General features: G+C 47.9%; 1 long non-coding RNA gene across 4 annotated transcripts in view; it reads left to right on the top strand.

Annotated features, from left to right (window-relative positions):
* Window positions 1–26723, top strand: part of LOC135045718 (uncharacterized) — a 445823-nt gene that overhangs the window by 265206 nt on the left and 153894 nt on the right. The window lies entirely within an intron of this gene.

Below are 26723 nucleotides of genomic sequence, written 5' to 3'. Positions count from 1 at the left end.
TTGTCATTTATCTAGCACCTTCTAGAAGATAATAGCTAAAATTTACCCCTTAGTGACTGACAGAGGTTTTTTTTTAAAATATATTCTTTATTTATAACCAAACAAATGACAATACAGACTGAGAGAGTAACAACAAATCTCCTAGGAATTAAAATCTGAAGTACATATCGAATATCACTTGGAGAATGCATACGTACTATACGTAACTATCAGGGGCGTCAGAACATTTATAGGTTGGGGGGGCAAGATAAATTTTCTATTTGGCACCCCTGGGGGCGGAGCCACCAGGGAGGAGGAGGCAATACTATGAGGACGAAAAGGAGGCAGCACCACGGTGGGGTGGAGGCCGCACCATGTAGATGGTGACCGGGAATCCCACTGACGGAGGTGCTGCGATGGGGGAAGGAGGCGCCTGGGACTGCAGTATTGCACCAGCAAGCACCATTGTGTAGGTGAGGCTGGCCCCCGGGAGCAGTGGGGTATGGAAAAGTGAAGGCGGTAACTATACTCTGGAAAAGGGGCCTGGTCACTCAAAAGGGGACGTACCCTTCAGTGTAGTTTTCCACACCATACACCCCTTATACACATTATGCTTCACAATAGTAGTACCCCATATACTGTCTAGTACTGGTGCCCCTTTCACATTATACCACACGGTATGAGCTGAAATTTGCACTATAGCACACAGACTGAGCCAAAATTTACATTATAGCACACAGAATGAGCCAAAATTCACATTATAGCCAATGGTATGAGCCGAAATTTACATTATACCACATAGAATGAGCCGGAATTTACATTATAGCACACTGAATGAGCAGAAATTTACATTATAGCACACAGTATGAGCCGAAATTCACATTATAGCACACGGTATGAGCCAAAATTCACATTATAGCACATTGAATGAGCCGAAATTCACATTGTTGCACATAGAATGAGCCGAAATTCACATTATAGCACACATAATGAGCCGAAATTCACATTATAGCACACCGTATGAGCTGAAATTCACATTACAGCACACGGTATGAGCCGAAATTCACATTATACCACACAGTATGAGCCGAAATTCAGGGAGAGTGACAGAGGGTCAGGGAAAGGGGCATACGGACAGGGAGAGGGACAGCAGGGACATAGGGAGAGAGAAAGGCAGCAGAGTAAAATTACCTATTGAGCAGCGGTGGTGCGGAGGAGGCTGTGGTCTGCGGTGGATGAGGAGGCTGTGGTCAGCGCGGGGCGAAGGAGGCTGTGGGCATTGGCGATGATGCGGAGGAGGAGTCTGTGGGAGTTGGCTGAGGTGCAGAGGAGACTGGGGGCGGCTGCAATGCAGCAGAAGAGGAGACAGAGGAGAGCGGTCTCTATATAAAACCTTGTCTCTGTGCCGCACTCCTGGACTATATCCTGATGAAATGGTGTAGACCATGAAATGTTGATAACGCTGAAACTGGTGTCTGAGTGATGTTTTATTATCCAGGAGTGCGGCACAGAGATAAGGTTGTAGGAAGCTAACACTATTGTATATGGCAGTGCGGGCACCCGGAGCGGTTTATATACCTATTAGGAGAGACGGTAAACAAAAAAAAGGGGGGAGGGGGAGAAGGAGTGGGAGCAGGCCGGACAGCCTCTTAGCTGTGACAACCCAGCCACAGGTCTCTGCAATGCAGGGACAGCAGGCACTTCTCTCCGTTAGGCCACGCCCCCTAATCACCTGCGAATCGCGGCACTTCGCTGAGGCCGTGAGCCGGCCCTGGTAAGGGGGGGGGGGGGGGGGGGGGCGGGCAGCGCTGTTGAACTGAGCCTTGGAGCAGGAGGGGCTGAACACAGCCATATCCTGCTGCTGCTGCTCAGTCCCTGCATGGAGCGGAGGTTGTGATGTGCGGTCTTTCAGCTTACCGCACATCGCTCCTCCTTAATATCGGCGGCGCCTCTCCTATTTTTTGAGGGGGCGAACTGCCCCCTTGCCCCCCCAGTTCTGACGCCTCTGGTAACTATGTAACTGTATATTGTGCTACGTAAGCAAAAGTGAGAACACAAGTGGAAAAAGATTTTTGGAGGAGGGAAATTGAGGAGAAAGGAAAAGAAGGGAAGGAGATCTCAGAACTCTCAAGACACTTTAACCTAAGGGAGGCCTGGATGGAACCTGGCATTAAGATGACAATAGGCTAACAGAGGATTGTCAGTAGCTTAGAAAGATAAAGATGCAAGATGTCACTAAATTAGTTTGGATGGATGTAAGTTCTGTAGTAGGTACTCCTTGAATTTCAGCCAAGGAAATCATATGGAAGTGAATTTGTGAAATCTATCTGCAGCTGACATACTATACATGGTTATATAATCTATTTTCATATCAAATTCAATGGGAACAACTCAGAAATATAGAAGGGAGAAGGAGAACTCAAGCAAACCGGAATATGGGCTTTGGCAGTAGTATTCAAATATTTCTGGATGGACTTTTTATATTTTGTAATAGAAATTTTAGTGTGTGAGATATGCCAGAAAACAGGGTCAGTGGGGACCTCTGGACCCCCTATCCCTTTAGAGAAAGACAACATTTGTGCCAGAATGAAGCAGGAATAGGACAGTCCCAGCAAATATGAATGACCGTGGCATGTGCAGAATTTATAAAGTACTATTATGCCATCGAACTAGTAACACTGTTACTATATGATCAGGACTCCGCAACTTACAAAAAAAAGTCCCATTCCTTGTCACCTAGAGTGGTAGGTAAATCTTTGTTCCAGGCCTCAGTGTTATGAGGTGGGGAACAAAACCTGTAATTCAGAAGTAAGTTATAGAGAATGGAAAAAATATGTAGATTAGGATGAGCAAAGAGTTTGAAAAGCGCAAGACTTCAGGAGAAATGAGTTGCGAAGACAGAGCCCATCACAAAGTGCTGTAAATGAAGGAAAATCCAAGAATTAGTGTAGGACAGAGAAAATGTTTTTTGGAGCTCCTGGAAAGGGCAAACGCTCCCATTAACCACCAACTCACCCAAAAGGAGACCAGGCTCCCAAGGATTGAATTTAAGCCCAGGTGGGAAATCAGTATTATAAGCAGGGTCAGACTGGCCCACAGGAGAAACCCCCGGTGGGCCCAACTGCCCGGGGGCCATTATGGCCATTCTCCTCCTCTAGGGATCATGTTCCAGACTGTGCACTAATTATATATTATGCATATGTTACATTATACTGCATAAGACTATGGTGTATTTTCTACAGTGCATTGCTGTTATTAATCTAGTACATTATTGTGAATGCACTAGCAGTATTTACTGTATATATCATGGGGCCCAGACCATGCACTCGCTAATGGTTAGCCAAGCCTCTGTGGTGACTGGCCACACCCCCTCTAGAGACTGGCCACACCCCTAAGCATGGGCCCCTACCAATGCATTCCCCAGTGGGCCCTTCATGCTACAGTCTGACACTTATAAGTAAGAGTAATAAAAGGGAACTGAATGGTAGACATATTATTCTGGGTGCGTAAGGGATTCAAACATTCTAGCATGGGCCCTATAGTAGGGTGTGAGACCTCTGAAACCCTAGAGAGCCAAGGCAAAACAAGTCTAAAGCTGGGTACACACCTGACCAACACGTTAGCGGACCCGTCGTTGCGCTGATTGAATAGCCGATCCAGGTAAATATACACACTTATCGATTGGCGGCTCGATGTGACACCCAGCATAATTTATATATGCCCACACAGCTGTGTTGTTGGCTACCCACACAAGTGTACAGGCGGCTGGTGTATCACCCTTGCACGCAGCCAGATGTGCCGATGTGCAGATGTGCCAGCCCTCAGCTTATAACCTGGGCCGTTTACCATGATTAGAGTGCCCGTGGATCCATAGGATCCCATGGTGCATGTGCACTCGTGAGTGGGTCGCAGGCTGCCGTGAATATTCACACGTTAGATGAATGCGGGCACATCTGTATCTGAAGATATATTGGCCATTGGCTGTGCTGCACAGCCGACGAGATATGTCTGTGAACAAATTAGTTCACAGACTTATTGGGGGTACACACCTGCCGACGGGCTCGTGATATATCGTCCATTGTTTACCCAGGGTAAGTCTTAAGTATTCAGTGTTGAGTCATTGATTCACTCCATCACCAAGCATGGTAGCATTATGTAATTAACAAACAGGGATAACTACAGATCCCCTGTTAGAGTCCCACCTCAAACAAAATTATGTGTGATCCTTTAAAGGTTAGATAACTATATTAAAGAAAACATTTGAATGGAACTTTTCTGAGCACCAATTGTAATACATAGAAGATCTGGGGTAAGATGATCATTTTAACTAAGTTAATTCTGCCTAACCAGGAAAATGTTTCCAAATTCCATTGGCCAAAGTCAGAAGGGGCGAATAATGAAGGTTGAAAAGCTGGAAAGCTGGGTCACAACCTTCGAGAGGACAATTCCCAGATAATGTGGAAGGTGCCAAGAAAATTGTAATTGCCATTGAGTCTAGCTAAAACATGTCCAAGGCAAAAGATATAGTAATTTATCTTGAAGTTAGATAAATGGCCAAATGTTGTAAACTCTTCCACCATACTAGATGTGTAATCACTGTACTGGTAATAAATGTAAGTATAGTGCCAGCTTTAATATCCACAGCACCCACCCACACCCCCATAATATCTAAATTAATGTGAAAAGACCTGGATAGGGCCTCCAGACAGGGGACAAAGATGTGTGCTGACAAAAGGCAACCTGACCCATGCTGTTAGATATACAGACTGGGTTCGAAAGGAAGCCGTTGATACTAATCTGAGCATTTTACTTAAATTGCCAGTACACCCGATTGAAGGCTCTCTCTGCATCGGTCAACAGCAACAACTGAAATTTGTGTTCTGAGATAAAATGTATGAGATCAATGGGATGTAGTTATGTAACAGCCGGTCACAATGCCAGCAACCTACATCCCACCCACCTACAATCCCGACAGTTGGCATGCTGACCAACAGGGACTATTCCCACTCTATGACACCCATAGATGCGCTTGCCACTGAGCTTGCAAGGGGCTTCGCTGCGCTCGGGAACCCCCCCCCCCCCCGTGCCTGGCATCTCAAAGCTGGCATCGGTATGGTGACCGGCGGTTTCCTGACCGCCAGTCACGTGATACACACCCAGATTATTGGCCTTCTTAATGTTATTGTGGGACTCTTGACTGCATAGAAAGCTCAACTGATCCTTGTGGACTATGCCATGTAGATTAGCTTGAAGGCAGTTATGATATCAACATTAAAGAGTGAGATGGGACAGTAGCTGGAACATGGAGAAGTCCTTAACTCCTTTAGGTATCACTGTAATGTTAGGAGCCAAATAATGCTTTGAGAAAGACCTGGTATTGTAGCCCTCATTAAATGCTGAAATCATAAAGGGGATAGTATATCTTTTGAACATTTTCTAATAAGTTATAAAACAAAACAAAACAAATAAAGACCTGTAGTTTTTCTACTGGGCGAAGATTTTATAGTTTCGTCCAGCTCTATGGCAGTAAATCGACAATCTTGGGACATTTGCACTGCTTTCGAAAGTGTGTAAAAGTCACAATTGTGAGATGTTGCCTTAAAAAAGATAGAGTTACCTAAAACAGCAAGAGAAAATCTGGACAAAATGATGCCACACCCTGATACTTCCAACCACACCCTGATACTTCTAGCCACACCCTTTTTACATATAGAGCGAAACAATATCTTATTTTAAATATTACAATCTTGAACAAGCCATACATTTTTTAATTGAATACTGTCTGTGAGCCTCCCATGTCTGGCTGAAAAAAGTGGAAAGTGAGTAGGAAAAACATTTTCAGAAATCAGTATGGAAAAGCACAATTAGCAGGTGACAAATTTAGTACTTTAATTAGTTTACAAGACCATTGTTTCATTCTGTGACACATAATAAACATTTCATAAAATTCCACATACAAATTACCCGGGCCCAGGTCTGATGGAAGGGCCCAGTGAGGGTCCAGTAGGGGTCTAGTAGGGGCCCAGCCCCCCCCCCCCCCCACCACCCCCCCTTACCTAGCAGCAGCAGCTGTTCTCCTCAGCCCAGCACACTCTGCTGTGTACTGGGCTGCAGTGTGGCCCTGGAGGTGCTTAAAATACAATTTTTTTCTAAAAGTACATGACCACACCTCCTGTGATTAGGCCACACCCCTTGAAAAGTACCTGGGCCCAGACCGGCTCTCGACTGCCCTGCATGGCATGCACCCTAGCAGTTGGCTGGGGCTACTGCTCACTGACTCAGATTTTTGGAAGCTTACTGATGTCAATCCATAACTAGAACACCTCAGGGTTAATATTTGTTTAAAAAATTTGTAGAATATACACACTTTCTCTTGCAGCAAGGTTGGGGGATGCTGGACCATGGGATTGCAAAATGGGCTGGAGTTTAGCACTTAAACTACTGTATCTTTAAATGTAAGCTCCTCCCCCCAGCAACTCCATGATGACTGTCTTATTTAGGTGCCTCACGGAGCAGGGCACGTTTTGGGTGGGCTGCTATCTTTATTTTATGTGTTTATTTGTAATCTTTGTTTTCTTTCTACTTCTTACAGCAGTGCACACTGAGTGCAAAGCAGCTGCCGGGAGCTGTGACTAGCTTTCCATGCGTCAGCCATGGCAGGGAGACCGCAACTGGCGGGTACCTCCCACAGCACTCTGGTCTTAATGAAGACTGCCTGGACTTGGGGACAGTGTATGCCCTCGCCTGTTTAGAGAGTGCCAGATGGCAGCACTGTCCCAGATGGTGGCGCCATCTTGACGTGTTTTTCCTAGAGCAACTTCATCTCAGAGGTGCATTATAGACAGGCAGGGGCATACTAATGGCTTTCCCCTTACAAGGGAGTAGCTTGTCTGGGAGTGGCGCCACAGAGTTCGGGAGGGGCAGAGATCCTCTGCTGCCGTTAGCCTCTCTAGAAAGCAAAGAATTTGTATGTTTCCTTCCTTACTATTATTGTCTCTGCTGTTCATTTTGAAGTGACCTGTGATATTTATTTCTGTATATGTGATTTTGTCTGCATTGAGAACACATGTCACGCAAGGTCTGCCTGACACCTCCACGTGTGCCCTTGCACAGCCAGTGTGGACACAGGCTCTCTGTCATCAAACTCTATGCTTCTGTGTTTCTCCTATCCCTTGAGTTCTGCCATCCTGCTGCTTATTGGATTATTGTGACTACTGATGCAACAATATGTATGTCCTATATATAATATTAGGTACTGTATGTCACATTTCTCTGACGTCCTAGTGGATGCTGGGACTCCGTAAGGACCATGGGGAATAGCGGCTCCGCAGGAGACAGGGCACAAAATAAAAGCTTAAGGATCAGGTGGTGTGCACTGGCTCCTCCCCCTATGACCCTCCTCCAAGCCTCAGTTAGATTTTTGTGCCCGGCCGAGAAGGGTGCAATCTAGGTGGCTCTCCTGAGCTGCATAGAATAAAAGTTTAGTTTAGGTTTTTTTTATTTTCAGTGAGTCCTGCTGGCAACAGGCTCACTGCATCGTGGGACTAAGGGGAGAAGAAACGGACTCACCTGAGTGCAGAGTGGATCGGGTTTCTTAGGCTACTGGACATTAGCTCCAGAGGGACGATCACAGGTTCAGCCTGGATGGGTCACCGGAGCCGCGCCGCCGTCCCCCTTACAGAGCCAGAAGAGACGAAGAGGTCCGGTGAAATCGGCGGCAGAAGACATCCTGTCTTCAGACTAAGGTAGCGCACAGCACCGCAGCTGTGCGCCATTGCTCTCAGCACACTTCACACTCCGGTCACTGAGGGTGCAGGGCGCTGGGGGGGAGCGCCCTGAGACGCAATATAACAGTATATACCTTAGGTGGCAAAAAGAATACATCACATATAGCTCCTGGGCTATATGGATGTATTTTAACCCCTGCCATTTTTACACAAAAAAGCGGGAGATAAGGACGTCGTGAAGGGGCGGAGCCTATCTCCTCAGCACACAAGCGCCATTTTCCCTCACAGCTCCGCTGGAAGGACGGCTCCCTGACTCTCCCCTGCAGTCCTGCTTCAGAATCAGGGTAAAAAAGAGAAGGGGGGGCATTTTTGGCAGCAAATAACGATAATAACAGCAGCTATAAGGGAATAACACTTATATAAGGTTATCCCTGTATATATATATATATATAGCGCTGGGTGTGTGCTGGCAGACTCTCCCTCTGTCTCTCCAAAGGGCTAAGTGGGGTCCTGTCCTCTATCAGAGCATTCCCGGTGTGTGTGCTGTGTGTCGGTACGCGTGTGTCGACATGTATGAGGAGGAAAATGATGTGGAGGCGGAGCAGTTGCCTGTGTTGGTGATGTCACCCCCTAGGGAGTCGACACCTGACTGGATGATTGTATTTAAACAATTAAGTGATAATGTCAGCAATTTGCAAAAAAACTGTTGACGACATGAGACAGCCGGCAAATCAATTAGTGCCTGTCCAGGCGTCTCAGACACCGTCAGGGGCGCTAAAACGCCCGTTACCTCAGTGGGTCGACACAGACCCTGACACAGATACTGAGTCTAGTGTCGACGGTGACGAGACAAACGTAATGTCCAGTAGGGCCACACGTTACATGATCACGGCAATGAAAGAGGCATTGAACCTTTCTGACACTACAAGTACCACAAAGAAGGGTATTATGTGGGGTGTGAAAAAACTACCAATAGTTTTTCCTGAGTCAGAGGAAATAAATGAGGTGTGTGATAAAGCGTGGGTTTCCCCCGATAAAAAACAGCTAATTTCTAAAAAATTATTAGCATTATATCCCTTCCCGCCAGAGGTTAGGGCGCGTTGGGAAACACCCCCTAGGGTAGATAAGGCGCTCACACGTTTATCTAAACAAGTAGCGTTACCGTCTCCTGATACGGCCACCCTCAAAGAACCAGCTGATAGAAGGCTGGAAAATATCCTAAAAAGTATATACACACATACTGGTGTTATACTGCGACCAGCAATCGCCTCAGCCTGGATGTGCAGTGCTGGAGTCGCATGGTCGGATTCCCTGACTGAGAATATTGATACCCTGGATAGGGACAATATTTTGTTAACTATAGAACATTTAAAGGATGCATTACTATATATGCGTGATGCACAGAGGGATATTTGCACCCTGGCATCAAGAGTAAGTGCTATGTCCATCTCTGCCAGAAGAGCGTTATGGACGCGACAGTGGTCAGGGGATGCGGATTCCAAACGGCACATGGAAGTATTGCCGTATAAAGGGGAGGAGTTATTTGGGGCTGGTCTATCGGACCTGGTGGCCACGGCAATGGCTGGAAAATCCACCTTTTTACCCCAGGTCACTTCACATCAGCAGAAAAAGACACCGTCTTTTCAAACTCAGTCCTTTCGTTCCCATAAGTACAAGCGAGCAAAAGGCCACTCCTTTCTGCCCCGGGGCAGAGGAAGAGGAAAAAGACTGCACCATGCAGCCGCTTCCCAGGAGCAGAAGCCCTCCCCTGCTTCTGCCAAGTCTTCAGCATGACGCTGGGGCTTTACAAGCAGACTCAGATATGGTGGGGGCCCGTCTCAAGAATTTCAACGCGCAGTGGGCTCACTCGCAAGTGGATCCCTGGATTCTACAGGTAGTATCGCAGGGGTACAAACTGGAATTCGAGGCGTTTCCCCCTCGTCGGTTCCTGAAGTCTGCTTTACCAAAGTCTCCCTCCGACAGGGAGGCAGTTTTGGAAGCCATTCACAAGCTGTATTCCCAGCAGGTGATAATCAAGGTACCCCTCCTGCAACAAGGAAAGGGGTATTATTCCACGCTGTTTGTGGTACCGAAGCCGGACGGCTCGGTGAGACCAATTTTAAATCTGAAATCCTTGAACACTTACATAAAAAGGTTCAAATTCAAGATGGAGTCACTCAGAGCAGTGATAGCGAACCTGGAAGAAGGGGACTATATGGTGTCTCTGGACATCAAAGATGCTTATCTCCACGTCCCAATATACCCTTTTCACCAAGGGTACCTCAGGTTTGTAGTACAAAACTGTCATTATCAGTTTCAGACGCTGCCGTTTGGATTGTCCACGGCACCTCGGGTCTTTACCAAGGTAATGGCCGAAATGATGATTCTTCTACGAAGAAAAGGCATTTTAATTATCCCTTACTTGGACGATCTCCTGATAAGGGCAAGATCCAGGGAACAGTTAGAAGTCGGAGTAGCACTATCTCAGGTAGTGTTACGTCAGCACGGGTGGATTCTAAATATTCCAAAATCGCAGCTGATTCCAACGACACGTCTACTGTTCCTAGGAATGATTCTGGACACAGTCCAGAAGAAGGTGTTTCTCCCGGAGGAGAAGGCCATGGAGTTATCCGAGCTAGTCAGGAACCTCCTAAAACCAGGCCAGGTCTCAGTGCATCAGTGCACGAGGGTCCTGGGAAAAATGGTGGCTTCTTACGAAGCGATTCCATTCGGAAGATTCCATGCAAGAACGTTTCAGTGGGATCTACTGGACAAATGGTCCGGATCGCATCTGCAGATGCATCAGCGGATAACCCTGTCGCCAAGGACAAGGGTGTCTCTCCTGTGGTGGCTGCAGAGTGCTCATCTACTAGAGGGCCGCAGATTTGGCATTCAGGATTGGATCCTGGTAACCACGGATGCCAGCCTGAGAGGCTGGGGAGCAGTCACACAGGGAAGGAATTTCCAGGGCTTGTGGTCAAGCATGGAAACATCTCTTCATATAAACATTCTGGAACTAAGGGCCATTTACAATGCCCTAAGTCAAGCAAAACCTCTGCTTCAGGGTCAGGCGGTGTTGATCCAATCGGACAACATCACGTCAGTCGCCCACGTAAACAGACAGGGCGGCACGAGAAGCAGGAGGGCAATGGCAGAAGCTGCAAGGATTCTTCGCTGGGCGGAAAATCATGTGATAGCACTGTCAGCAGTGTTCATTCCGGGAGTGGACAACTGGGAAGCAGACTTCCTCAGCAGACACGACCTTCACCCGGGAGAGTGGGGACTTCACCCAGAAGTCTTCCACCTGATTGTAAACCGTTGGGAAAAACCAAAGGTGGACATGATGGCGTCACGTCTAAACAAAAAACTGGACAGATATTGCGCCAGGTCAAGGGACCCTCAGGCAATAGCAGTGGACGCTCTGGTAACGCCGTGGGTGTACCAGTCAGTGTATGTGTTCCCTCCTCTGCCTCTCATACCAAAAGTACTGAGAATCATAAGAAGGAGAGGAGTAAGAACTATACTCGTGGTTCCGGATTGGCCAAGAAGGACTTGGTACCCGGAACTTCAAGAGATGCTCACGGACGAACCGTGGCCTCTACCTCTAAGAAAGGACCTGCTACTGCAGGGGCCTTGTCTGTTCCAAGACTTACCGCGGCTGCGTTTGACGGCATGGCGGTTGAACGCCGGATCCTGAGGGAAAAAGGCATTCCAGAAGAAGTCATCCCTACTCTGGTCAAAGCCAGGAAGGACGTAACCGCAAAACATTATCACCGCATTTGGCGTAAATATGTTGCGTGGTGTGAGGCCAAGAAGGCCCCTACAGAGGAATTTCAACTGGGTCGTTTCCTTCATTTCCTGCAAACAGGACTGTCTATGGGCCTAAAATTAGGGTCCATTAAGGTTCAAATTTCGGCCCTGTCGATTTTCTTCCAGAAAGAACTGGCTTCAGTACCTGAAGTTCAGACATTTGTAAAAGGGGTGCTGCACATACAGCCTCCTTTTGTGCCTCCAGTGGCACCTTGGGATCTCAATGTGGTGTTGAGTTTTCTAAAGTCACATTGGTTTGAACCACTTTCCACTGTGGACTTAAAATATCTCACATGGAAGGTGTCGATGCTGTTAGCCTTGGCTTCAGCCAGGCGTGTGTCAGAATTGGCGGCTTTATCATATAAAAGCCCTTACTTAATTTTTCATTCTGACAGGGCGGAATTGAGGACTCGTCCTCAATTTCTACCTAAGGTGGTTTCTGCATTTCACATGAACCAACCTATTGTGGTACCTGCGGCTACCAGGGACTTAGAGGACTCTAAGTTGCTTGACGTTGTCAGGGCCTTGAAAATATATGTTTCCAGGACGGCTGGAGTCAGAAAATCTGACTCGCTGTTTATCCTGTATGCACCCAACAAGCTGGGTGCTCCTGCTTCTAAGCAGACGATTGCTCGTTGGATTTGTAGTACAATTCAGCTTGCACATTCTGTGGCAGGATTGCCACAGCCAAAATCAGTAAAAGCCCATTCCACAAGGAAAGTGGGCTCATCTTGGGCGGCTGCCCGAGGGGTCTCGGCTTTACAACTTTGCCGAGCAGCTACTTGGTCAGGGGCAAACACGTTTGCTAAATTCTACAAATTTGATACCCTGGCTGAGGAGGACCTGGAGTTCTCTCATTCGGTGCTGCAGAGTCATCCACACTCTCCCGCCCGTTTGGGAGCTTTGGTATAATCCCCATGGTCCTTACGGAGTCCCAGCATCCACTAGGACGTCAGAGAAAATAAGATTTTACTTACCGATAAATCTATTTCTCGTAGTCCGTAGTGGATGCTGGGCGCCCATCCCTAGTGCGGATTGTCTGCAATACTTGTATATAGTTATTGTTACAAAAATTCGGGTTATTATTGTTGTGAGCCATCTTTTCAGAGGCTCCTTTGCGTTTATCATACTGTTAACTGGGTTCAGATCACAAGTTGTACGGTGTGATTGGTGTGGCTGGTATGAGTCTTACCCGGGATTCAATATCCTTCCTTATTATGTACGCTCGTCCGGGCACAGTATCCTAACTGAGGCTTGGAGGAGGGTCATAGGGGGAGGAGCCAGTGCACACCACCTGATCCTTAAGCTTTTATTTTGTGCCCTGTCTCCTGCGGAGCCGCTATTCCCCATGGTCCTTACGGAGTCCCAGCATCCACTACGGACTACGAGAAATAGATTTATCGGTAAGTAAAATCTTATTTTTTCTTGTAAGTTCAAACTGTTTCTGTTTATGCACTATGTAAGGCACTGCAGAACCCTTTTGACGCCATAGAAATAAGGGATAATAATTAAAGTTAAGTAGATAAACAGGAGACAGTGTAAAGGTTTGGTTCTTAACATGTTTTATTAATTGTACTAAATAATTCTACACAGGCTAAGAGTGAAACCAGTGTTTTAAAAGTAGACACAGTGGGGTTTATTTACTAAGCATCATAGGCGTGCTCACGGGGGGTGCACACAGGCACCCCCTAATGTCCGGCACCCCCCACATGCCTGCAGCACAATGATCGCCTGCTGCTCCATGCCTAGGCCCACCACTCTCTAGTCCCGCCACTGGGTCGGGAATAGGTTGGGGATGTGTAAGCAGCAATAGGGTGCAGCGGCAGCTAGGACTAAGGGTTATGCCATAGCAGGCAGTCAGTACCGTCTGGTGGTTGCACTATTATGTTTTATTTTATCTCCGGGGTATATTATATTTACTTTACTAGGAACTAGGGAGAAATTAGTTTAAGCCATGTGATTTTACTGAGGGAATGTGAAATAGTGCTAGACATGTCCCAGGGCGGTGCTAGACACGCCCAAAAGGTTGTACTAGATATGCCCAAAAGGCAGTGCTAGACACGCCCAAAAGGCGGTGCTGAACACGCCCCTCCAGCGGTGCACCCCCTAATACAATTAGCTACGCACGCCTATGCTAAGCATCGGGTTCTAAGCCCTGGCCTTTCTGATCAAGTTTGTGCCTGAAGTTTTAAAGGGCAATGTTTTTTAGGCCGTACATCTAGACCACTCAAAGTGCGGTTAGAAATATAAGGAAGGGTTTGGAGAGCTACGCCTTGTCACAACATTTTAAAAGTGTCCACAATTGTTCTGTATCACACATTAACCGTTTTGTGGGCATTAATTTAGTGATAGGGAATTGGAGAAAGAATGACCTAGCAAGTCAGTTGGCAAGAAATTCGATGAAAGTGATGTTTTTAACCCTTTGCAGCCTGAGACTAAGTGATTTTTATAATGATCACTTTTTTATTATGCCTATTTATGACACATTAGCCTGTTTTTTTTATTTTTATTATAGATAGTACATGCACTTTGTGTACATCCATTTTGCATCCCTCATTACCCTAACAACTATACATACTGTATAATAGTACCATCATGAAGAGAGTGCCTCCCAAACATGTGGAAAAGTTATGGAGTAACCGTTTAGAGTATGGTTACTGAAACATTGCCCTATGAAAGCATCCTTGTAAACATGGGACATTTCTGCATGAACGCGTTGCAATGGTATCTGTACGTTCAGCAGAGGCGTATCTAGGGTTGGGCGAGTGGGGCACGTGTCCTGGGCGCCTTGGCAGGCCCAGGAGAGGGGGGCGCCGCCGGCGTCCAGGGCATCATGCCCCACTCGCCCCCGTCAACCCTAAATGTGAGGGGAGGAGAGCGCAGCGACTCTCCCTCCCCTCACCGCCGCTGCCAGCACTAGCAGCGCTGCCAGCAGCGCTGCTGTGTCCGGTCTCCGGCGTTAGCCAATCAGAGCTTGCGGACCGGCTCCTGATTGGCTGCTGGTCCGCGAGCTCTGATTGGCTAGCGAACCGGCGCTAGACAGCCGCCAGAGACCTGGAGCGGTGAGGGGAAGGAGAGGCGCTGCGCTGCGCTCTCCTCCCCTCATATAGCAACAAGCGCCCGGTAAGTGCCGCCGGACAGGGGGGTCCGGCGGCACAGTGGGGCATGTATCTGGCACCAAGTGGGGCCTGGCACTGTGGGGCATGTATCTGGCACTGTGGGGCATGTAACTGGCACTGTAGGGCAATGTATCTGGCACTGTGGGGCAATGTAACTGGCACTGTGGGGCAATGTAACTGGCACTGTGGGGCATGTATCTGGCACTGTGGGGCAATGTATCTGGCACTGTGGGGCAATGTATCTGGCACTGTGAGGCATGTAACTGGCACCAAATGGGGCATGTAACTGGCACTGAGTGGGGCCTGGCACTGTGGGGCATGTATCTGGCACTGTGGGGCATGTATCTGGCACTGTGGGGCAATGTATCTGGCACTGTGGGGCAATGTATCTGGCATTGTGGGGCAATGTAACTGGCACTGTGGGGCAATGTATCTGGCACTGTGGGGCAATGTATCTGGCACTGTGGGGCAATGTATCTGGCACTGTGGGGCATGTAACTGGCACTGTGGGGCATGTAACTGGCACTGTGGGGCATGTAACTGGCACTGTGGGGCAATGTATCTGGCACTGTGGGGCATGTAACTGGCACTGTGGGGCAATGTATCTGGCACTGTGGGGCAATGTAACTGGCACTGTGGGGCAATGTATCCGGCACTGTGGGGCATTGTATCCGGCACTGTGGGGCAATGTAACTGGCACTGAGTGGGGCATGTATCTGGCACTGAGGGGCAATGTATCTGGCATTGTGGGGCAATGTAACTGGCACTGTGGGGCAATGTATCTGGCACTGTGGGGCAATGTATCTGGCACTGTGGGGCAATGTATCTGGCACTGTGGGGCATGTAACTGGCACTGTGGGGCATGTAACTGGCACTGTGGGGCATGTAACTGGCACTGTGGGGCAATGTATCTGGCACTGTGGGGCATGTAACTGGCACTGTGGGGCAATGTATCTGGCACTGTGGGGCAATGTAACTGGCACTGTGGGGCAATGTATCCGGCACTGTGGGGCAATGTATCCGGCACTGTGGGGCATTGTATCCGGCACTGTGGGGCAATGTAACTGGCACTGTGGGGCATGTAACTGGCACTGTGGGGCAATGTATCTGGCACTGTGGGGCATGTAACTGGCACTGTGGGGCAATGTATCTGGCACTGTGGGGCAATGTAACTGGCACTGTGGGGCAATGTATCCGGCACTGTGGGGCAATGTATCCGGCACTGTGGGGCATTGTATCCGGCACTGTGGGGCAATGTAACTGGCACTGAGTGGGGCATGTATCTGGCACTGAGGGGCAATGTATCTGGCATTGTGGGGCAATGTAACTGGCACTGTGGGGCAATGTATCTGGCACTGTGGGGCAATGTATCTGGCACTGTGGGGCAATGTATCTGGCACTGTGGGGCATGTAACTGGCACTGTGGGGCATGTAACTGGCACTGTGGGGCATGTAACTGGCACTGTGGGGCAATGTATCTGGCACTGTGGGGCATGTAACTGGCACTGTGGGGCAATGTATCTGGCACTGTGGGGCAATGTAACTGGCACTGTGGGGCAATGTATCCGGCACTGTGGGGCATTGTATCCGGCACTGTGGGGCAATGTAACTGGCACTGAGTGGGGCATGTATCTGGCACTGAGTGGGGCAATGTATCTGGCTCTGTGGGGCAATGTATCTGGCACTGTGGGGCAATGTATCTGGCACTGTGGGGCAATGTATCTGGCACTGAGTGGGGCAATGTAACTGGCACTGAGTGGGGCAATGTAACTGGCACTGAGTGGGGCATGTATCTGGCACTGTGGGGCATGTATCTGGCACTGTGGGGCAATGTATCTGGCACTGTGGGGCAATGTATCTGGCACTGTGGGGCAATGTAACTGGCACTGTGGGGCATGTATCTGGCACTGTGGGGCAATGTAACTGGCACTGTGGGCCATTTTCAGTGGCCACACCCCTTCTGGAGTGTGGCCACACCCCTTCTGGAGTGTGGCCACACCCCTTCTGGTGTGTGACCACGCCCATTTTTTCGGCACGCACATGCTACTTTTTTGTGTTGTTTTTTTTTTTTTTTTGGGGGGGGGCATTTTCCATCTTGCCCCTGGGCTCCGAAAACCCTAGTTACGCCTCTGACGTTCAGATGATCTCGCGTCAGGACTTTCTGATTGGCTGCACTTATGCAGTCAGCTAGTGGGACATGGAAAACATTTGATTGGTTGCTGACATCAAATGATTGGGGATGCTGGAAACTGGGCCCAATACTACACACATTGGGGGTAATTCCAAGTTGATCGCAGCAGGATTCTTGTTAGCAATTGGGCAAAACCATGTGCAGTGCAGGGGGAGGCAGATATAACATGTGCAGAGAGAGTTAGATTTGGGTGGGGTGTGTTCAATCTGCAATCTAATTTGCAGTGTAAAAATAAAGCAGCCAGTATTTACCCTGCACAGAAATAAAATAACCCACCCAAATCTAACTCTCTCTGCAAATGTTATATCTGCCCCCCCTGCAGTGCACATGGTTTTTGCCCAATTGCTATCAAAAATCCTGCTGCGATCAACTTGGAATTACCCCCATTGTGGGACTTCTGTGAAATGCGTCATTGTGGTGCACGTGCAGTCACATAATTAAACTAGTCCAAAATAGTCCATTTTGATTGGACTATTCATATGCAGATAGATTACATGATCGTGATTTTCCTTGCCATTATTCAGAAAGCTGGAATAAAGACTCCTATAAATGTGTAGGGGAACCAGTAAAATGGCATCTCCACAAACATGTGATACTTATGTAGTATGATTAGCCATTATATATGGGGGTTGCACACCTAGGCAGTTTGGTTGATGTCTAGTTAGGTTGAGGCGAAGGAAGCTGCTGATTGGTTGATGTAGGTATTTAAGGAGGCGGAGGGGAAATATTTATTCACTCACCTTTGCTGACTTGAAAAAGACCATAGCAAGGGTCGAAATGCATCGGCTGTGGCGTGGTGCATTTATGGGTGCGTCACATTGGGAGTAATTCAGATCTGATCACTGGGCTGCGTTTTTTGCTGTCCTGCATTCAGATAGTCGCCGCCTACAGTGGGAGTGTATTTTTGCTGTGCAAGTGTGCGATGCTATGTGTACTCCGAGCTGCTAAAATTCTGTGTGTGCAGTCTCTGCGCAGCCCAGGACTTACTCTTCCAGTGTGATTGAATTAGGCTGATCGGGGCCGGAGCTGACGTCAGACACCCTACCTTGGGAATGCCTGCATTTTTCCGGACACTCCCTGTAAACGCTCAGTTGCCACCCACAACCGGCCTCTTCCTGTCAATCACTTTGCGAATGCCGGTGCGATCGGATTTTTCGCACCATCCCGTCACTGACCGGCGATGCCCGCTGCTGTTATCCAACGTGTGTGTGCTTTACGGTGCATGCGCAGTTAGGATCTAATCACCCGCTGTGCGAAAACGCACAGCAGCGATCAGATCTGAATTACCCCCATTGTCCTCATAAGAACTGATTCCAACCAGTTATAAAAGCCCTGCCGGTAATGTACTATCTCTAAAAAAGTGATTGGACACCCCAGTGAAAGCAAAATGGTGTGTTCATACAGCGGATACGTGTTCATGAAGGTATAAAATGGGTAGAGGGCCACTGATTAGATCATTTTCTAACTAATTGGCTTGCCGGCAGGAGCTAACAGAGTTTGAAAAGGGGCTCAACCTAGGCTGCTCTATCTGAAGTACGAGTATGAGAAGCATTGCAGTTGTTAGAAAGGTTCTTAAATCCACTGTGTCTTTTGTCATTGATGCTTGGAATAAGAATGGCCATTGCAGGAATGCACCTCGCACTGGAAGACCCCTGAAACTGCAACCCAGGGACCAGAAGTGCTAAAAAGGGAGCTGCAAAGGAACAGGGGTCGTCCATGCATACCATTGTACACGAGTTCCAAATGGGCAATAATGTTCCAGTTTCGACAAGAACACTTTGTAGGGAGGCCCATGCACTTGGATAATATGGGCAAGCAGCTGCTCATAAATCTCTAATCACAAAGAAAAATGCAGCCCAGCACTTAAGATGGTGTAAAGAGTGCAAAAAACTTATAGTAGAACAAGGGCGGCGAGTGTTATAGAGTGACAAATCATGGTTTACACTTTTCAGGTCAGATGGATGTATTTAGTTTTGGATATTACCAGGAGAACTTCTGATGCCACAGTGCACAGTACATACAGAAAAGCATGGAGGTGGTGGCGTTATGCTGTGAAGCTGTTTTAGCTGGTTTGGCATGGGTCCACTAGTTATAATGCATGGTCACATTACCTATGAGAACTATACAGCTGTTCTCGATAACTCTGTGCTGCCTACATTATGGCAGTTCTACAGAAATTACAATTTATTTTATTAGGACGACAATGCCATTTGTCATGTTTCCAGGGCGACGCTGGACTGGTATACTGAAAATTCAGTAATCCGAATGGACTGGCCATTTCAGAGTCTAGATCTTAACAGCATTGAGAACCTCTGGGATGAATTGGAGTGACTGGTGAATTCTAGGCCAACTCGACCTTCTTCAGTGTCACAGCTGGTCACTGTACTTAAGGCGGAATGGCAAAATTTACCCCCTCCTGTTGTCCAGGAACTTGTGGGCAGTTTGCCAAGAAGGGTGTCTGCAGTAATCTCGGCATGTGGTGGACCTATGAAGTGCTGATGTCAAAAAATCTTGTTGATCTATTTGCTGCCAGTGTCCAATCACTTTTGTCAACATGAGCACCTTGCACATCTCCAATGCCGAATCCCACCCGGGACTTGGAAACGGGTCCTTCCGGGGTGGGATCCGGCAATGGAGCCCCAGCGCTGGCTTCCTGACCCAGCAATATGCCGGGCCGGTTGCCATAGCGGCGGGGGGTGGAGGCGACAGTGGGGGCGGAGCTTATCTCCACGCCACCTCTCCCTATGTAGTAAACGGGCCTCAGATCGCATCAACCCTGGAACCCGTTTTCACTGCCACTGACCCGGTATTTAACACGGGAATAACCCTTCTTATAACCCAGAATTGTCTGGTCAGGCGACCTGGGAATTCTCCAAGGCCCCTTTCACATCGCACACTGACCCGTGTTGACCGTGCAATATGCCGGGTCGCTACCGGGTTATTTTTGCGATGTGAAAGGTGTATTAGTGTTTATTCATGTTCTACCACCACTGTAGATTGCTAGGCTTTCTTTCATTTTATTTATTAACAGTTTCTTGTATTTAACAGTTTCCTATTTAGCGCAGAAAATTCCATTACGCTTTACAATTGGAAACAAACCTGGGTAATAACAGACAGTCATAGAGGTAGGAAGGCCCTGCTTGCAAGCTTACAATCTATGATGAATTTCGGGGGTCATTCCGAGTTGATCGCTCGCTGCCGATTTTCGCAGCGCAGCGTTCAGGTAAAAATATGGCAAAACTGCGCATGCGTATGCGCCGCAATGCGCACGCGTGTCGTACAGGTACAAAGACCATCGTTGCTGTGCAATAGTTCTAGCGAAGAACCCATTTGCACAGCCAATCGCAAGGAGATTGACCGGAAGAGGGCGTTTATGGGTGTCAACTGACCGTTTTCTGGGAGTGGTTGGGAAAACGCAGGCGTGTCCAGGCATTTGCAGGGCGGGTGTCTGACGCCAATTCCGGGACCTCTGTCACTGAATTCATCGCACAGGATAAGTAAGTACAGGGCTAGTCTTGTTTTGCACAAAATGTTTTTGTACCGCTCGGCTGCAAAGGCGTTCGCACAATTGCAAAGCGAAAATAGCTAAAAGTAGCTAGCGAGCGAACAACTCTGAATGAGGGCCTTCATGTGAATTTATTGTGTGTATATGTGTTTTGTCATTAAATGGAATTACACCGTATATACCTTTCTCTATCTCTCCATTTTATTATGCTTCCTGTAGAATTGCTTGAAAGCTTACGTCTAACAGAAGAGGAGGAAGCAGTTGATCCAAACATAAGATCGTTGTGTAAAAGTGAAGATACACATCGCTATCTACATAAATTCAATACAAGAATCATATAATTAAAGTTTATAACAAAAGTTTTAATATGTAATTAATATAAGAATATTTAAAATCGGCTATAGTTTTGGGAAATAATATTGAGTTGATACTGGGCAGGACTCTGGTCATATACAGTTGTGCTCATAAATTTACATACCCTAGCAGAATTTGTGATTTTCTGGCCATTTGTCAGAGAATATGAATGATAACTCACAAACTTTTCTTTCACTCATGGTTAGTGGTTGGGTGAAGCCATGTATTGTCAAACAACTGTGTTTACTCTTTTTAAATCATAATTGTCAAACAAATGTTGCAATTCTGCAAATGATTGGATAGCATTAGTACTTGTGATGTGACAAACTGTAGTAATGCCTGCAGAAATCCAGGGGAGAGCCATTGCAGGGGAGAGCCCCAGAGCGAAAGCTGGATTATTTCAAAGGGGAGTAAGGAGAGACGGATTGGAAGACAACTTTAGTTTCTTGTTGAGAGATTCCCAACTGCGAAGCGTTAAGTCAAACTGTAGGGGAAGGAGAGTTAAATTGCAGATATAGCTTACGTGATAACCATGGCAGAAAGGAAATCGAATTGACACCTATTAAATCACTCTCCAGATCAACCCATCTCTTGGTGTATCGCGGGGCATGCCAGGCTAGTAGTTGACTTAACCGAGTAGCATGAAAATAACGTTGAAGAATGGGAAGTCCGAGACCCCCATTCTGTGAGTGTTTACCTAAAATATCACGCCTAATTCGTGTCTTTTTGTGGTTCCAAATAAATTTACAAAATGCGGTTTGAAGAATGTGGAGAGTGTGTGAGGGAATCTGAATCGGGAGGGTTTGGAACAGATACAAAAGCTTAGGAAGCGCATTCATTTCTCTATCGTCCTAGTGGATGCTGGGGTTCCTGAAAGGACCATGGGGAATAGCGGCTCCGCAGGAGACAGGGCACAAAAAGTAAAGCTTTAGGATCAGGTGGTGTGCACTGGCTCCTCCCCCTATGACCCTCCTCCAAGCCCCAGTTAGATTTTTGTGCCCGGCCGAGAAGGGTGCAATCTAGGTGGCTCTCCTAAAGAGCTGCTTAGAAAAGTTTAGCTTAGGTTTTTTATTTTACAGTGAGTCCTGCTGGCAACAGGATCACTGCAACGAGGGACTTAGGGGAGAAGAAGTGAACTCACCTGCGTGCAGGATGGATTGGCTTCTTTGGCTACTGGACATTAGCTCCAGAGGGACGATCACAGGTACAGCCTGGATGGTCACCGGAGCCTCGCCGCCGGCCCCCTTGCAGATGCTGAAAAGAGAAGAAGGTCCAGAATCGGCGGCAGAAGACTCCTCAGTCTTCTTAAGGTAGCGCACAGCACTGCAGCTGTGCGCCATTGCTCTCAGCACACTTCACACGGCAGTCACTGAGGGTGCAGGGCGCTGGGAGGGGGGCGCCCTGGGAGGCAATGTAAACCTATTTTTTGGCAAAAAATACCTCACATATAGCCTCCGGGGGCTATATGGAGATATTTAACCCCTGCCAGAATCCGTTGAAGAGCGGGAGACGAGCCCGCCGAAAAAGGGGCGGGGCCTATCTCCTCAGCACACAGCGCCATTTTCCCTCACAGAAAGGCTGGAGGGAAGGCTCCCAGGCTCTCCCCTGCACTGCACTACAGAAACAGGGTTAAAACAGAGAGGGGGGGCACTAATTTGGCGTTAGAAATATATAAAAAGATGCTATAAGGGAAAACACTTATATAAGGTTGTCCCTATATAATTATAGCGTTTTTTGGTGTGTGCTGGCAAACTCTCCCTCTGTCTCTCCAAAGGGCTAGTGGGTCCTGTCCTCTATCAGAGCATTCCCTGTGTGTGTGCTGTGTGTCGGTACGTGTGTGTCGACATGTATGAGGACGATGTTGGTGAGGAGGCGGAGCAATTGCCTGTAATGGTGATGTCACTCTCTAGGGAGTCGACACCGGAATGGATGGCTTATTTAGGGAATTACGTGATAATGTCAACACGCTGCAAGGTCGGTTGACGACATGAGACGGCCGACAAACAATTAGTACCGGTCCAGACGTCTCAAAAACACCGTCAGGGGTTTTAAAACGCCCGTTTACCTTAGTCGGTCGACACAGACACAGACACGGACACTGAATCCAGTGTCGACGGTGAATAAACAAACGTATTCCTTATTAGGGCCACACGTTAAGGGCAATGAAGGAGGTGTTACATATTTCTGATACTACAAGTACCACAAAAGAGGGTATTATGTGGGATGTGAAAAAACTACCTGTAGTTTTTCCTGAATCAGATAAATTAAATGAAGTGTGTGATGATGCGTGGGTTCCCCCCGATAGAAAATTATTGGCGGTATACCCTTTCCCGCCAGAAGTTAGGGCGCGTTGGGAAACACCCCTTAGGGTGGACAAGGCGCTCACACGCTTATCAAAACAAGTGGCGGTACCGTCTATAGATAGGGCCGTCCTCAAGGAGCCAGCTGACAGGAGGCTGGAAAATATCATATAAAAGTATATACACACATACTGGTGTTATACTGCGACCAGCGATCGCCTCAGCCTGGATGTGCAGAGCTGGGGTGGCTTGGTCGGATTCCCTGACTAAAAATATTGATACCCTTGACAGGGACAGTATTTTATTGACTATAGAGCATTTAAAGGATGCATTTCTATATATGCGAGATGCACAGAGGGATATTTGCACTCTGGCATCAAGAGTAAGTGCGATGTCCATATCTGCCAGAAGATGTTTATGGACACGACAGTGGTCAGGTGATGCAGATTCCAAACGGCACAAAGGTGTATTGCCGTATAAAGGAAGAGGAGTTATTTGGGGTCGGTCCATCGGACCTGGTGGCCACGGCAACTGCTGGAAAATCCACCGTTTTTACCCTAAGTCACATCTCTGCAGAAAAAGACACCGTCTTTTCAGCCTCAGTCCTTTCGTCCCTATAAGAGTCATATTTTCCCAGGGATAGAGGAAAGGGAAGAAGACTGCAGCAGGCAGCCCATTCCCAGGAACAGAAGCCTTCCACCGCTTCTGCCAAGCTCTCAGCATGACGCTGGGACCGTACAGGACCCCTGGATCCTACAAGTAGTATCCCAGGGGTACAGATTGGAATGTCGAAACGTTTCCCCCTCGCAGGCTCCTGAAGTCTGCTTTACCAAGGTATCCCTCCGACAAGGAGGCAGTATGGGAAAAAATTCACAAGCTGTATTCCCAGCAGGTGATAATCAAATTACCCCTCCTACAACAAGGAAAGGGGTATTATTCCACACTATATTGTGGTACTGAAGCCAGAAGGCTAGGTGAGACCTATTCTAAATCTAAAAAAATTTGAACACTTACAAAGGTTCAAATCAAGATGGAGTCACTCAGAGCAGTGATAACGAACCAGGAAGAAGGGGACTATATAGTGTCCCGGGACATCAGGGATGCTTACCTCCATGTCCCAAATTTGCCCTTCTCACTAAGGGTACCTCAGGTTCGTGGTATAGAACTGTCACTGTCAGTTTCAGACGCTGCCGTTTGGATTGTCCACGACACCCCGGGTCTTTACCAAGGTAATGGCCGAAATGATGATTCTTCTTCGAAGAAAAGGCGTCTTAATTACCCCTTACTTGGACGATCTCCTGATAAGGGCAAAGTCCATGGAACAGTTGGAGGTCGGAGTAGCACTATCTCGGATACTGCTACAACAGCACGGATGGATTCTAAATATTCCAAAATCGCAGCTGATCCTGACGACACGTCTGCTGTGCCTAGGGATGATTCTGGACACAGTCCAGAAAAAGGTGTTTCTCCCGGAAGAGAAAGCCAGGGAGTTATCCGAGCTAGTCAAGAACCTCCTAAAACCAGGAAAAGTGTCAGTGCATCATTGCACAAGGGTCCTGGTAAAAATGGTGGCTTCCTACGAAGAAATTCCATTCGGCAGATTTCACGCAAGAACTTTTCAGTGGGATCTGCTGGACAAATGGTCCGGATCGCATCTTCAGATGCATCAGCGGATAACCCTATATCCAAGGACAAGGGTGTCTCTCCTGTGGTGGTTACAGAGTGCTCATCTTCTAGAGGGCCGCAGATTCGGCATTCAGGATTGGATGCTGGTGACCACGGAGGCCAGCCCGAGAGGCTGGGGAGCAGTCACACAAGGAAAAAATTTCCAGGGAGTGTGATCAAGTCTGGAGACTTTTCTCCACATAAATATACTGGAGCTAAGGGTAAATTTATAATGCTCTAAGCTTAGCAAGACCTCTGCTTCAAGGTCAGCCGGTATTGATCCAGTGGGAAAAACATCACGGCAGTCGCCCACGTAAACAGACAGGGCGGCACAAGAAGCAGGAGGGCAATGGCAAAAACTGCAAGGACTTTTCGCTGGGCGGAAAATCATGTGATAGCACTGTCAGCAGTGTTTCATTCCGGGAGTGGAAACTGGGAAGCAGACTTCCTCAGCAGGCACGACCTCCACCCGGGAGAGTGGAAACTTCATCGGGAAGTTTTTCCACATGATTGTGAACCGTTGGGAAATACCAAAGGTGGACATGATGGCGTCCCGTCTGAACAAAAAACGGGACAGGTATTGCGCCAGGTCAAGAGACCCTCAGGCAATAGCTGTGGACGTTCTGGTAACACCGTGGGTGTACCAGTCGGTGTATGTGTTCCCTCCTCTGCTTCTCATATCTAAGGTACTGAGAATTATAAGACGTAGAGGAGTAAGAACTATACTCATGGCTCCGGATTGGCCAAGAAGGACTTGGTACCCGGAACTTCAAGAGATGCTCACAGAGGACTTATGGCCTCTGCCGCTAAGAAGGGACTTGCTTCAGCAAGTACCATGTCTGTTCCAAGACTTACCGCAGCTGCGTTTGACGGCATGGCGGTGGAACGCCGGATCCTAAGGGAAAAAGGCATTCCGGAAGAGGTCATTCCTACCCTGGTCAAAGCCAGGAAGGAGGTGACCGCACAACATTATCACCACATGTGGCGGAAATATGTTGCGTGGTGTGAGGCCAGGAAGGCCCCACGAAGAAATTTAAACTCGGTCGATTCCTGCATTTCCTGCAAACAGGAGTGTCTATGGGCCTCAAATTGGGGCCCATTAAGGTTCAAATTTCGGCCCTGTCGATTTTCTTCCAGAAAGAATTGGCTTCAGTTCCTGAAGTCCAGAAGTTTGTCAAGGGAGTATTGCATATACAACCCCCTTTTGTGCCTCCAGTGGCACTGTGGGATCTCAACGTAGTTCTGGGATTCCTCAAATCACATTGGTTTAAAACCAGTCAAATCTGTGGATTTGAAGCATCTCACATGAAAAGTGACCATGCTCTTGGCTCTGGCCTGGGCCAGGCGAGTGTCAAATTGGTGGGTTTTTTCTCAAAAAAGCCCATATCTGTTTGTCCATTCGGACAGGGCAGAGCTGCGGACTCGTCCCCAGTTCTCTCCCTAAGGTGGTGTCAGTGTTTCACCTGAACCAGCTTATTGTGGTGCCTTGCGCCTACTAGGGACTTGGAGGACTCCAAGTTGCTGGATGTTGTCAGGGCCCTGAAAGTATAGGTTCCAGGACGGCTGGAGTCAGGAAAACTGACTTGCTGTTATCCTGTATGCACCCAACAAACTGGGTGCTCTTGCTTCTAAGCAGACTATTCCTAGTTGGATGTGTAATACAATTCAGCTTGCACATTCTGTGGCAGGCCTGCCACAGCCAAAATATGTAAATGCCCATTCCACAAGGAAGGTGGGCTCATCTTGGGCGGCTGCCCGAGGGGTCTCGGCTTTACAACTTTGCCGAGCGGCTATTTAGTCAGGGGCAAACACGTTTGTAAAATCCTACAAATTTGATACCCTGGCTAAGGAGGACCTGGAGTTCTCTCATTCGGTGCTGCAGAGTCATCCGCACTCTCCCGCCCGTTTGGGAGCTTTGGTATAATCCCCATGGTCCTTTCAGGAACCCCAGCATCCACTAGGACGATAGAGAAAATAAGAATTTACTTACCGATAATTCTATTTCTCGGAGTCCGTAGTGGATGCTGGGCGCCCATCCCAAGTGCGGATTATCTGCATTACTTGTACATAGTT

The sequence above is a fragment of the Pseudophryne corroboree genome, chromosome 2 (genome assembly GCF_028390025.1).
Source record: "Pseudophryne corroboree isolate aPseCor3 chromosome 2, aPseCor3.hap2, whole genome shotgun sequence".
In the NCBI taxonomy this organism is placed as follows: Eukaryota; Metazoa; Chordata; class Amphibia; order Anura; family Myobatrachidae; genus Pseudophryne; species Pseudophryne corroboree.
Note: the sequence above shows the minus strand (reverse complement) of the source record. Positions and strands in the feature narration are given on the sequence as shown.